This window comes from Mastomys coucha, unplaced genomic scaffold, assembly GCF_008632895.1.
Source record: "Mastomys coucha isolate ucsf_1 unplaced genomic scaffold, UCSF_Mcou_1 pScaffold12, whole genome shotgun sequence".
NCBI classification, from domain to species: Eukaryota; Metazoa; Chordata; class Mammalia; order Rodentia; family Muridae; genus Mastomys; species Mastomys coucha.
The window spans coordinates 9,722,213-9,736,901 of NW_022196894.1; positions in this window are offsets into that span (position 1 = coordinate 9,722,213).

A 14,689-nucleotide genomic window follows, 5' to 3' on the forward strand; every position below is an offset into this window, starting at 1 on the left:
GACCCTGGTACCGGTATCCCCAATAAACCTCATGTGATTGCAGCAAGTTTGGTCTCTCGTGAGTCATTAGGTTTTCGCATCATCCGGAGACTTGAGTAAGGATTTCCCCAGTTCTGGGGGTCTTTCAATATGATCACATGTAGCAACAACCATCTGATATGATCACATGTAGCAACAGCCATCTGATATGATCACATGTAATGACAGTCATATGATATGATCACATGTAACAATAGCCATCTGATATGATCACATGTAATGACAGCCATCTGATATGATCACATGTAACAACAGCCATCTGATATGATCACATGTAACAACAGCCATCTGATATGATTCCAAGTAATGACAGCCATCTTATATTTGACAAAAATGCCCAAAGATACAAAAGAGCACCTTCAACAAGTGGTGCTAAGGAAAGTGTGTGTACATATGTAGAAGAATGAAGCTGCATCTGCATCGCCCTACACAAGAAGGTGTATCAAAGACCTCAATTAGAAATCTGAAACACTGAAACTAATAGAACAAGACATAGGCAGTTCCTACAAGATATAGGTTATGAAAGGACTTTTTCTGAATAGGATTCCATTTGCCCATGAAATAAGGCAAAAAATAACAAGCAGACCTCATAAAACTGAAAAGCTCCTGTGCAGCTAAGGAAACAATAGATCGAGTAAAGAAGAAGCTCATACAATGGGAGAGAAGTTCTGCCAGTTACACATCTAACAGTGGATTAATAAACAAATTAAAGAACTCAAAACAAAGAATCAAGAAAACAAAAATCACAATTTTTTAAATGGACTATGGTTCTGAACAGATTGTTAAGAAGTAACTCAAAAAGTGTTCAGGATCCCTAGCAAGTCAGGAAATGCAAATTAAGACAACTCTGTGATTTCATTTTACTCTATTCAGAATGCAAAGATCAACAAAACAACTGAGAGGAAATGCTGGAGAGGATAATGGGGGAAAAAGGAAACTCATATTCACTGCTGGTGGAATTGCCAACTGGTCCAGTCACTCTGGAAATCAGTGTAGAGAATTCCCAATAAGCTAGAAATAAGTTCACCCTATGTCCTGACCCCACCATTCCTTGCCATTCCCTCAAAGAGCTCAACATTCTACTCCACAGATACTTTCTCAGCAGCATGTGCTGCCCCTCTATGCACAGTAGTATAGAAATGGAAACAATGTAAATGTCCTCCAAATGATGAGCTGATAACAAAAACATGGCATATGCACATGACAGAATACTCTAACCATGGAGAAAACTGAAACCATAAAATAGGCAAGTAAATGAATGGGACTAGGAAAAGAAGGTGACCCAGAGAGACAAAAACTACACCTTCTCTCTCATGTGTTGTTCCTAGCTCCAAATCTTCAGACATGAGCACATAATCCAGAGTCCCTGCAGAAACCATGAGAGTTAAAAGGGACCAGGAGGACCAATAGGAAGGGGAATATCAGGACTCAGGTGATAAAAATGGGGAATGGGAAAAGTCAAGAGAACCTTAGATGCAGAGGGAAGAGGGAGGGCTACACAAGAGGAGGGAAAAAGACATTAAGAACTGTTGAAAAAAGATAGTGAATGATTATTTTATACTTACCTAAAACTACATATTAGTGTATATATACATATACATACACATATACATACATATACACATTAATTAAATTAAGGTATACTACTTGGGATAACAATACTCTCCCTGTTCAAGAGCCATAAACTAACAAAAGCCCCAGTGCTGAGCACGGGAAACCTCCATTCCAGCTGTTTAGGGGAGTCCAAGAGATGTCTAAAATAATATAAACAAGTTATTGCTCTTTGTTGCTTTCCAGGAGTTGAAGGCAAGTACCTGCAGTTGAAGATGCCACACACCTCGGACATGGAACACAAAGGATGTGAACTGGAATAGGCCCGAAAGCCTCTTCCCTGAGAATTAGGTTTCATCATAGAAAGTGCTATGAACGCTGCTATGGAAGAAAACAATTTTACCCCTTGCCTATGAGCCACAGCAATGTCCAGCATGACAAGGTAGCCAATGTGAAAGAGTGGTGCTTGTGTCTTAGCAGTAACCAATAGTTATAAAGACTCAAAGCCAGTTTGACACAAATATTGTGCATGGTACCAGACACCTAGCCAATTACACATGGCTAATGAGGTCATGGACCTTAGAAGCCTACTGCTGCCACTTTCCTAAACTAGTATAATTGCTAACTGCACTTTAAATGCCATTCACCCTTAGGTAAGTGAAGTTTTCACAGCTCATCATAGACATTTCTTTTTTGCAGCATATAGAGACCATTACAGAAAGTCTATAGCTGTCCAAAATGCAATAGACAAGTGACTATGAGGTGCCCTGACATAATTTATACGTCTACAACACAACTCCTGCACCTACAACTCAGGGAACACCCTGGAAAAGGAATGGATAGATTGTGAGAAGGAGTCGTCGTCTGTGAGACTGTACCATCTAGCTATGGCAGGAAAAGTATACCCAGGAAGTTTTAACAACAGAGCTGCCTAACCAAGACCAAACAATTCCAACAAAAGTTTCCATCCCAACTTGGATGAAGGAAATCACACAGGGCCAACCCTACATAAAAAGCTGCAACCAATCAGCAACTGCTGAGAGAAGGAGAATTAATCTTCTCCAGGAATGAGCCCCTGATTGGTTATTTAATACAGCATGATTACCCTTAGAAACAAGTACAGGCAGGCAACAGCAGAACATGCCAGTCATGAACAGACTCAGCTGGTTGAGTCTGATATATATACATATATAATTAAACTAATAGGCCAAGCATACCTATAATCTTAGCACTCTGGAGGTTGACTCGGGAGAGTTGTGAACTCCAGAGTATCCTGAGTCACATGGTGTCTTACTTAAGGTTTCCATTGCTGTGAAGAGAGACCATGACTATAAAAACTCTTATAAAGGAAAACATTTAACTGGGCCTGGCTTGCTGTTTCAGAGATTTAGTCCTTTATCATCATGGCAGAAAGTATGGCAGCATCCAGGCAGACACAGTGCTGGAGCTAAGAGGTCTGCAACTTGATCCACAGGCAGCAGAAAGAGTCTATGCACCACAGTGTACCACCTCCAGTGGATGGAGCTTCTCAAAGCCCACCCCCACAGTGACACACTTCCTCCAACAAGGCCACACCTCCAAAGATTGCCTCTCTGTGGGGCCAAGCATTCAAACGCATGAGTATGGGAGCCATTCCTATTTTAACCACCACACATTTCAGGAAAACCTGAATAATGTTAATAGTCAGATCCATCCAAGACTTTCGCAGAGGCTCTGGTGAAATATAAAAGGAACTTGGTTGTGTGCCCTTGCCCAGGGCAGGATTTGCAAGGTTCAGTCTGGGGCCAAGACCTCAAAAGAGTTAAGGTTTCAGTTCCTGGGAACCTGACTTTTACCCCTGAAAAGACTGGAGTTATAAACTCCAAGGGTGCTGTGTATTACATCTACAATGCATTTGAGATACTATGTTCTCTTTGTGCAACATGTGTAGTTAGCTTCCTGTTTCATCCCATTTTATGATAGTTTCTCCCTTCTCTCTCCCATTTTTCTTTTGCTATACTATATACTATAATAGTATATGTAATATTATATATTATACACAATATATTTATATACGATATATATAGTCTTTAAGAAGAGTAATGGCTAGGATATATATAGTATGTGGTATATATTATTATATAATTAAATATTATTACATAACACATATTAGACATATAATATATACTATAGTACATAAGACAAGTGTCTCTTAATAAGTTTGCTTGGCATAAAGCATAGCTTTTGGAAGACTTTCTAATCCCAAACTTTCCTATCTTCTTATCTTCTGACCCCCTAGTTATCTATCTATCTATCTATCTATCTATCTATCTGTCTGTCTATCTATTTGAGACCTGTCACCTGTCACTGGATAATAATCTGCTGGTCCAGGTCACTAGAAATACACAGTGATGCTCTAATCTAAATAAATAAATAAGTGGAAGTATAAGCAAAAAAGGATGAAATATGGCTACATTATATACATGTATGGAAGAGTCATAAAACTCACTATTTTATACAATTAATATATGCTGATTTTAAGAATATTATGGTACAAGGCCAAGCATGTGTGAGGTTAGCATGTACATGAAATGGACATAGTATACTGGAATCATCTTGTACCCGTTTACAAGAACTAGCTGTACACAGCTATTCCCAACTCCATATTTGGTAACATCACATTGGTACCAGGAGACCAGCCCAGGCAGAATACTAACACTGAAAACAAAATCAACATAACCTATATAGGTTAGGAAAGGTTTTCTTCTGTTTGGGAAAAGTGCTGTAGTTGAGTCTTAACTGTCTCCCGAAGGTCTATGTAATGAAGGTTTGGTCACTACTGTGGTGCTACTGTGAGGTGTGGAACCTTTAAAAGGAAGGCTGACTAATTTGAAATCTTAAGACAATTGAGTGGGTCCTTTTCAGTGAGATTCGGTCCCCTTTCTTCTCTCTTTCACCTTCTAGTAATGAGCTGACTGGTTTTGTTCTGCTTCTTCAAGGCAGTGAACTAAAACTATGATCAGATATAAACCTGCTTAGAAGCTGATTGTCTCAAGTGCTTGTTACAGAAACAGAATGCTTAGCATGGGGGACAGTTGTTGGGTTATCTGGGTGGGTTTGCCAGCCTGAAGCTGGTACACTTACTAACGTTAACACCTTCCTTCCTTCCTTCCTTCCTTCCTTCCTTCCTTCCTTCCTTCCTTCCTTCCTTCATCTGCTAGTGAAAAGATCAGCTCAGGAACTTTGGGAAGGTCATGGAACACTTGCCCCTCCCAAAGGGAGAGGCTAATTAACATTCCTCAGACCACAGGGTGGGAACCGACCTGCGGGTGGGGACACATTCCGCAGTACAGACCGTTGCCCACCTTCAGACAAGGGAAGTCCTTGCCACCTCATTCCCTAACCCCACTGGTCTGTATAGGGAGAGTTTCCCTAATTGTTGATTGGCTAAATAAAGATGGCAGAAGCCGATAACTGAGCAAAAGATAAGCAGGATTTCCAGGCAGGACAGGAAGAGAAGGACAGAGAGGAGTCAGAGCAAGCGGGGAGCAAATTAGAAGAAGCTGCACTCATGTAGGTCTCTCCAGACAGCGATAGTTTATAACCTCGCTGGCTACTGTAGAGGCCAAGGAGGATAGGGTAGGATGTTTTTCGCCCAGCTTTTGAGTTACCTGGTCAGTTTTAAAATATAAAGGTCTCTAGTGATTCCTTCCAAGGAGCTACAAGGAGCTGGGTGAGGCAGCCATTGCAATACTGAACAAACAACAAGCGGAGACCAGGAGAGCTAATGTGGGAGCTGAGTGAGACCAGGTAGTTGTTGACGGCTTGGTGGAACTAGCCTGGTGGAACTAGAGGTTGAAAGAGCTCTGTCAGAGAAGGGGCAAGTGTGGGCAGCGGTTGCAGGAAAACGTCAGCAGACAACATGATGATGGGCGGCTGCTAGTCCCAAAGCCAAGCAGGAACTAGCATGGTTTTCTAAAATTACACTTAACAGGTCTGGGTCTTCCCATATCAGCCATTAATGAAGAAAATGCCCCCCAACCCACAAACTTGTCTACTGGTCCATTGGATGGAGGCATTTTCCCAACTGAGGTTCCTTCTTCCTAGATGACTCTGTCAAGTCGACCAAAAACCTCAGCTGCCAAAGGTATCAGAGCCCATGAAATGGTAGTTACTGGTGCTTGTAAGCTACCTCATGTGAGCACTTGGCAAATTGGGTCCTCTGGAAGAACAGCAAGTGCTGAGGTTAGCAACAACTGAGCCTTGTCTCCAGCCCCTCCATTTTTTTGAATGCTAAACTTACCCAGGGTAGCCTTGAACTCTTGAACTTGTGATCTTTCTGCTTTGGTGTCCTGAGTCTCTGGTTAAGTGTAGTGCCAGGCCAGCCACTACTTTCTCTTGACTTCAGTGAAACTTTCCTGAGTCTTAAGCCTCCTGGGCCATAGAGTCAACTTAGACATGCCAATCTTTGCAATCATGAGTCAACTTCCCAAATATCTTGAGATAAACAGTAAATATTTATGCATTTTTGTCTCAGTTTATCTGGAGGGCATCAACTAATATTTCTGTTATAAAGTTTTTGCTTTTTAAAATAATTTTCTAAATATTTTCATTATTTAGAAATAATGCTATTTAGCACTACTACTTAGTGACTTAAAGTTTTACTTTCTATCATATATTCTACATTCATAATATTGTCTCAATTCGTCTCTTGTCTGACTGGAACATGATGATAAGAGACTATTTTAGGGCACAGTGTTTTAAAGAAGGAGCTGTTATCTTAGTTAGGGTTTCTACTGCTGTGAAGAGACACCATGACCAAGGCAACTCTTTTTTCCTACATGTTATTTATTTATTTATTTATTTATTTATTTATTTAATGTATATGGGTGCTCTGTCTTCATGTACACCTGCATGCCAGAAGAGGTCATCAGAATTCATTATAAGTAGTTGTGAACCACCATGTGATTGCTAGGAATTAAATTCAACAAGACCTTTGGTGCCACAGGCCAGCCGATCTGGGCCTCCCTCAACCCATGGGAGAAACGGGGTCCTAGTCAGGTCGACAAGGTGTAGGTGAAGAAATGATGGCAGAGACGACACATGAAGTACAAGATCTGAATGTATTTCTTAAAAATGGCATCAGACTTTTACAGTCATTGCAAAAGAGAGATGGTAAATCTGGCAGCTCAGCAGGTAAGGTACATCTGAGGCCATCTAAAACACACTGGGTCTGAAGCAGCAGCTATCTCCTCTGGACTGGTGCTGCATCCCCCGGGCCCAAGTGCTCTGGGCCCAGGGGACTGCAGATTGTATGAGTCTGAGTCCTAGCCCATCTAAGTTCTCGTTCTAGTCTGAGTGCCAGTCCTAGTGCAAATTCTACTGTGAGTCCTAGTGCTAGTCCTGCATGGGAGTCCTTCCTATACAAAGTGAAAAGCAGGCTTAAGTAGCATATAGCAAGCAGGGCAGATGACAAGAGTCACGTAGGCAGGTGACAGTCACATCAAGGTCAGTGATCTTACTGACCAAGATCACGTATCCTAGTTGTGAAGCGAGTGAAAGCTGGGTCTAATTTGGTATTCCTATGCTAATTCTCTGGGTCCTGCTGGAGGATCAGACCTAACACTTCTAGCTAATGTCCTTGAGTGGAAGCCCTTCATTTCTCTCTAGCATGTAAAACATTTCTAACTATTGTGAACTATCTATTGCCCTAAGGAATGTGCTTGACCTCTGTTGCTAGCTCTGGCAAGGCAGATTCCTTGAGAGAAATTCCAAGCTATGGACAGCTTGGTATTAAACTAGGATAGGTTGGAAACGTTGTGCTGGCCAGGAAACAATGCCCAATCTTAGCCATTTATGAATCATTTCTTGGGGTACCTTTATACCTAAATATGAGGGCTTGATGACGATTGGAAAGACTAATCTGGAACACATCTGAGTTAGGAGATGCCAGCGACTGTCTGTTTACCCAGGAGGCACAGAACTCCTTTTGGATCCTTATTGCCTCTAATCCTAATCAGGCTTTTACCCCCGATATTTCGGATATGACTGGAGTAGACGAGTGGACATAGCACTTTGGAAAAGCAAGTAGTGCTCTTAACTGCTGAGCCATCTTGCCAACCCCAAAACATCACTTATAAAAGACAACATTTAACTAGGGCTAGCTCACTGGTTCAGAGGTTCAGTCCATTATCATTAAGGCAGGAAGCATGGTGCTGTAGGAGCTGAGAGTTCTATCTACATCGTGTTCAGTAGGCAAACAGAAGACTGTCTTCCAGGCAGCTACGAGAAGAGTCTCAAAGCCCACCTCCACATTGACACACTTTCTCCAACAAGGACACACCTCCTGATAGTACCACTCCCTAGGCCGAGCACATTCAAGCCACCACAGCTATACTGAGAATGTCTCTGATACATATCCCACTTCACAGCAAAGTTTCTTTAGCTCCAAATTCTGTGCATCTTGCTCTGCCATCCAACTTTTTGATGCCTCACACTTGCTTTCCTTCCTAATGAGCTATCCTTTCTAAGTGTTCCTCAGTCTTCTTGTGCCTTAAAGTTCCAGTATTCTATCAGGATAGCCCATTCCATGGATTCAAAGATGGATTTTTCCTCAGTGTTATCCACTCTGAAACTGCAGGGTACAGTGGGGTGCCACACCATAACTGCATCACTGTCCTGTCTGCTGACACTTTTGAACCTTTCCTAGGCCTGGTGCTATGTGTGTTATACTATTTTTAATTTTTTTCATTAGTTTCTTTTTCCCCACACTAGTAAACCATAAATGTAGCCATTAAACTCTTGTCCATTTAAAAGTACTTACCATCTATTATTCCTCTGAACTATTTGAAATTCTCACCCTCATCCTGCTGTCCGTGTTTCTCTTCTGTCCTTAGGTCAGCATTTGTGCCTTTAGGCTCCATCTCCCCCTTGAGTATGGGGAGAGGTTGTGTTGTGTTTCTCACTACCGTTGATTGTGTTGTCTGCAGTGCATGACTGTAAATGGGCAGCAATCGAGTCGTTGCCAGATTTTAGTGGTCGCCTAATACTTCTCCACACACTCCTTCCCAGTCTTCTCCATCATCCTATGAACGATACAAATATATGATATTTGCTTACAGGTGCAATGCTCCAAAAAGTCTCAAGTTAGATTCAGCAATATCTATCTGAAAAGGTGTTCTCTCCATTCCTGAAGCTCCTCTAGCTCATAGGGCAGTGTTGACTTTCATCCAAAGTCTCCATTTTGTGTACTATATACTTCACATGGCCATGCCCAAATTTCCGACAGACAAAACTGAAGCGGGCAGCAACTTATTCTGGCTCATAGGTTAGGGGATACAGAACATCATGGTAGGGTGACATTATACTGTGGCTTGGTCACGTTGGTGAGATTTGACCAACCAGGAAGCAGAAAGAGGTCTAATCCTCAAAGCTAGTCACTGGAGGGAGGAATGGCCACCTCCTCCAACCATTCTTCCCACCCCAAATGTTTTGCAACCTCCTAACTGCGTTCCTACCATCTGCAGACCAAGTAACGAAGCACACAAGCTTTGGAGGAGACTTTACACCCAATCCACAGGACCTGGGTGCTCTCCTATGTCAGTTAGCTTTTCTCCTGCACTTGCTCTGAAGAATGCAGCAATGCCAAGGCCTTGGCATCTGGAGGTAAAGGTGTCTGTCAACTAAGTGCAGCTTCACTCCTTCCCTGCAGGAGAAAATAGTCCCAAACAATTAAACTACACAGTTTAACTTGTTGGACTGCAAATGGTTTATCCACAGCCTCCCCACTCTGTTCTTAACATCTGGCCCTTCCTCCTACTCACCAGCATTTCTGCTCTCATTTGAGCCCAGCTAGGATATCTGGCTTGAGTCACTTGTTTCTTCTTGAAGAGTTTGATACATGAATGAACAGCTGTTCCCTAGACCCCCATCCGTCATTATACCTACAGAGACAAAATCTATCCCAGAGGAACACTTGCTTTCACTAAAATGATGTGAGATAATTAAGATGCTATTAACTCGTTTGAGTCATTTTGGAGTTTTGAAGTTCTTTATCTAATAAGATTAAAGAACCACGCTAATATCATAGCAAAGTAATTTATTTTCTTCATCAAAATAAATAAGCAATTTCTTGTATCTCACAAGATGGTGGGCTCTATATTTGTTAGCAAGACACAAAAAAGATAAGATAGTCTTTATGATTTACTGCTGATCACACCAAGGTCAGAATCTGCATTGATGAGTCAATTAGGACAAAAATAACAAAGCACAATAATTATTATACACGTAAGAAGCTAGGTTGATTTATAGCTGTATTCACACATCCTCTATGTTCTGCTCATTGGTAAAGCACAAAATTACACTGTGCATATGTGTATGAACAAATGATGCATCTATATTTAAAGCAAATTGAATCCCTATTTATGTTTCCTTTCTTGTGATTTACTGGCAACTCAAAATAAGTCCCTTGCGCATTTAACCTTCTCCCTCCCAGCATCTTTTGTTTGTTACCTTTCTGGAGAAAGAAGTACAGGGAAGTTTCAGTCAAATATATTCTTATTTAATTCAGTAACATTTAAATTTTTAGAAGGGTTTCTTTATTTTTTATTTGCCTGTATTTTAGTATGCACACCATCTGGAGTCCAGAAGAGGGCACCAGATCCCCAGAAATTGGAATTATAGAGGGTTGTGAGGAGCTGCCATGTGGATGCTGGGAACAAACCCAGTCCTCTGCAAAAGCAGCCAGTGTTCTTACCCATTGAGCCATCTGTCCAACTCCTTAATAACATATTTTAATGTGAGCTAGCATAAGAAATAAATAAACACTAGAGGAAGAAAATGTACCTTCCCAAAGCAGCAACTCCAACAGAATTATCTATTTATTGTCTTTTAAAACCTACGGCTACAAATTACTCTGACCTTACTTAATTAAATAATGACTTTCTCCTAATATTCTCTGATCTCTGACTATCCCATAGTCGATTCAAGATAAGATACCCTCCATTTTAGTATACCCATTTTATAGGGAAAAGGGTAGACTCTAAAGGTATCTGTGTACGTACCATGGATACGTGGGACTAATTGCTCCAGCAGCATATATATAGAAGAGGTTGGCCAAGTCGATCATCAATGAGAGGAGAGGCCCTTGGTCCTGTGAAGGTTCTATGCCCCAGTGTAGGGGAATGTCAGGGCCAGTAAGCAGGAGAGGATGGAGTGGCGAGCAGGGGGAGGGGAGAGGGCATAGGGGTTTGTTCTTGCTGTTTTTTGGTTTGGGGGTTTTTTGGAGGGAAAACTGGGAAAGGAGATATCATATGACATGTAAATAAAGAAAATATCTAATAAAAAAAGAAAAAAAAAGAAAAGATATTATGCTGAAACTCCTTGGAATGGAGTAGCATCTTCGGTTACTATAGTAACATTTCACATATACGTGTGATATATGAAACCATCCCAGAGCAGAAGCATACAGAAGTCAAAGTGAGCAGTTCTGAGGGCAGAGGGGAAACATGGCTGTCATTAAACTTGGATCTGCAGAAAGATGGCCAAGTTTCAGACTATGGATGTCAGAGTTAGGCTTGTAGAAGGCTACTGGATTCATCTTCACAGAAACAAACCTGGTCAAGAGGAAAATCCTTGAGGTGGGAGGCCCAGGATCCCTCAAGAAAATCAAGAAACCCAGAAGCTTTGTGCATGCACAGCACCTGCAGCCAACCATCAGGTCCTTATCCTGTCCTTCTCTATTAACAGAGAGCCACAGGTCTCCAGGCACATTAGATGCCTCCAACAGGCAAGATGGAACCAAAGAAAAGAAACTTCTAGAAAAATAGCTGCTGCTTCTCTTTCTAGACCTAAAAAGCCTATTTACAGTTCCCCAGTATTCACTAGCTGCGGGTTTATGCACAGACACTTCCATAAAGATTCTTGAATCTACAGCAAGGGATAATAAAGGCAGAGAACTCCTAACCTTTTTCGTAAGCCAGAATCTGTTTCAGTTGCTAGCCATTCAGCATCTGTCTCAACTAATTCCCAAATAATGTCACTAGGTGAAAATGTAGTACAATATTTATGGTATCATTTAAATAAAGATAAAAGCTACCCACAAAATGATGATTATGGCTGATTTTATTTTCTTCCTTTGACTATTCTGTATTTTCTAATTATTATGCAGTGTGCATGTACATAATAATATTAAAATGTTTAATAATTGCTAAGTGTATTTCCACCATCACAGTCTCTCAAAAGCTGACTCTATGAAATAAGTTTGCATATAGGAAATTCATTAGGGAATTCTCAACACCCACAAGGGAACAGAGAACCAGAGCTGGCCCAGTGGAGGAGTTGAACTGACTCAGAGTCACAAAGACTCCAAGAGGGACTCTGAACTCGAGGGGAACTTGTGTCACCCTGAATTGGGATGGAACCGCAGCTTGGTGCTTGCATAAACAAGACATTATAGATGACCTACCCCTAATCATGAGCAAAGCAGCTTTTTAGCTGAAGGCAAATCTTTGAAAAGAGTTTGGCTAAGAGCTTGCAGCTGTCAAACCCCAAGCAGCTGAGGGAATTGGTCTGCACTGCTGGAGTGGGGTAATCTGCTCAGTACCGTGCAGTACCCACAATTGTCACCACTTCTCCTGATCAGTTGTGTGCTTACCATAAACAAGCCTGGAAATAGCTTTCCAGGATTCCACCCGGCATCTTTTCTGGGATGAATTTGGAAGAGGGCAGTTAATATAGTGAACTAGGACTCCGTCCATCACTAAAATATGCTTCCTTCTTCCCTTCTTCCCTTCCTCCCTCCCCTCTTCTTTCCTTCCCCTTTCTTCTTTTCCTTCCCTCCTTCCTTCCATCTTCCTTTCCTGTTTCTTTCCCCTTCCTTCCTTCCTTCCTTCTCTCATGCCTTCCTTCCATCTTCCTTTCCTGTTTCTTTCCCCTTCCTTCCTTCCTTCCTTCCTTCCTTCTCTCATGCCTTCCTTCCCTCCCTTATTCCTACTTCCAGAAGCTATTCTCAATTCCCTACCATGGATAGCACAGATAACTGCTTGATAAGTGGAAATTCCCATCATTAAGGTGTCCAAGCACTTGGTCATCTATGCTTCTTAGAAGTGGCTGCTGTTCCTGTCCTTTTTCTAGCAAAAAAAAAAAAAAAAATGGGGCAAAAACAACCAAAAGGCACCTATAGAAATCATTATGTGTCAAGAGCATTCTTCTCTGCTCCTATTGTACACAGAAGCCCAGCATCCTTCTAATGATTAGTTCTGGCTACACCTGTCTGAATGGTGGCTCTGTCCTTGCTCATCATCTTTAAGCACAAGCTTCAGTGCCCAAGAACATTGTAATGGCTTTTACTGTTCCCTCTAATCTAAATATCCCTTCTTGGGAGTCAAGACCACTAAATCCTCGAGATTCCAATCTGTGTGGACAGAATGCATAAATTCTTATGAGTTATGGGAACCCTGCCCCTTGTTCCCAAGACCTATTCTTATGCATGACATGTACCATTGATGGCATTTCCCTTAGGATTGCATTGTGTAGTGGATGGTGCTAGTCCACAAGTCGCCCTTGCCTGGGTATGTCTCATCCACACTATACAGAAGCCAAGCTCTCAATCTATCAAACCAGCGGCCTCCTGGGTCTGATACATGAATCATTTCTTTCCTCTGTCATAGAAATGGGCTTCAGGGTGAGTAACCTGTATACTCACATTTAGAAAGGACTTTGTTCAATTAATTGCTCTGTTGTCATTATCTCAAAAATACCAATAAGTGTGTGTTTGTGTGTATACATGTAGGTGTATGGTCATTCATGAGTGTGTGAGTGTGTGTGTGTGTGTGTGTGTGTGTGTGTGTGTGTACAGTCATGCAGGTAAAGGTTAGAGGTTAACCTCAGGAGTTGTTTCATGGGAGTCATCCACCTTGTTTTTTTGTGACAGGAGCTCTCATTGGCCTGGAGCACCCCGAGTAGACTAGACTAGTGGAATGCCCAAAATTCTCTTGACTCCACCTTCCCAGTAATGTGCCTAGAATTCTTAAGGTAGGTTCTAGGAATTGAACTCAGTTCCCCAAGCTTACAAGATAAGCTTCTTGTTAAGGTATCTTCCCAGCCCTTTGACAATATTTAACAGGTGAGACTGAGAGCCACAGGTTGTGTAACCAGCTCCTTCCTCTGCCTCTTCTCAGAATAAATACCAAGAAGGACAAATAATGGAAAATGAATGTTCCCAAAAACAAGGGGGAAAACAACAAAACAAACAAACAAAAAAGCAACAACCAAAAAAACTTCCCAAAGTCCACCTGACTTGTGTGCTATTTTCTCCACAGAAAAGCTTCCCTGAGGCATCTGGGAAATCCTTACAGAAGGTGAATTGCCTAATCCATAGGAAATACTTCCATGGTCCAAAGAGGGGCAGGTAACTGGTATTCCCGTTCAGCTGCATCCCAGCTTCTCTCCCCCTTTTCTGGTAATGATGAATGGCTTGTCAAGCCTTGTAAAAAATATTTAATTTAATTAGTCATCGGAAGCCTTTTTTTTTCTGAGAAAAGATTTAATGATTAAATCCCCCACTCCACCCCCACCTCCAAGGTACAAAATACAATGTCTCCTCTCAGTGGACACAGATCAGTTCGCAGCTGACTTTCTCCACAGAGAATTAACATGATACCCATTGCTGCATCCCCCATTTTCAGAGAATTAGTGTAAATTGTGCACATACCAGGGTCTCCTGTGGACCTCAGACCCTGGGCAGAGATTCAGAGGTATTAGAACTTATGATGGTTAATTTTCTGTCAGCCTGACCAGGCTGTGGTGTGGTTGGTGGAATATTATTCTAAATATTTGTATAAGGGTCTTTTTCTTTTCTTTTTTCAATTCATCTCTCATATTTTACATCTCCTCCTTCCACTTCCCAATCACTCTCCCCACCTCACCACTCCCCCAAGTCTTACCCCACCCCCACCCCTGCTCTGCCTCCCCTCAGAAAGTAAGACACCTCTCAGGGACATCAACCAAACTCAGCATAACAATCTATGATAAGACCAGGATGTGCCACCACCTCAAGGCTACTCTAGGCAACCCAGAAGAAGGAGGATGAGGAGGAGGAGGAGGGGGGTGGGGGAGGGGG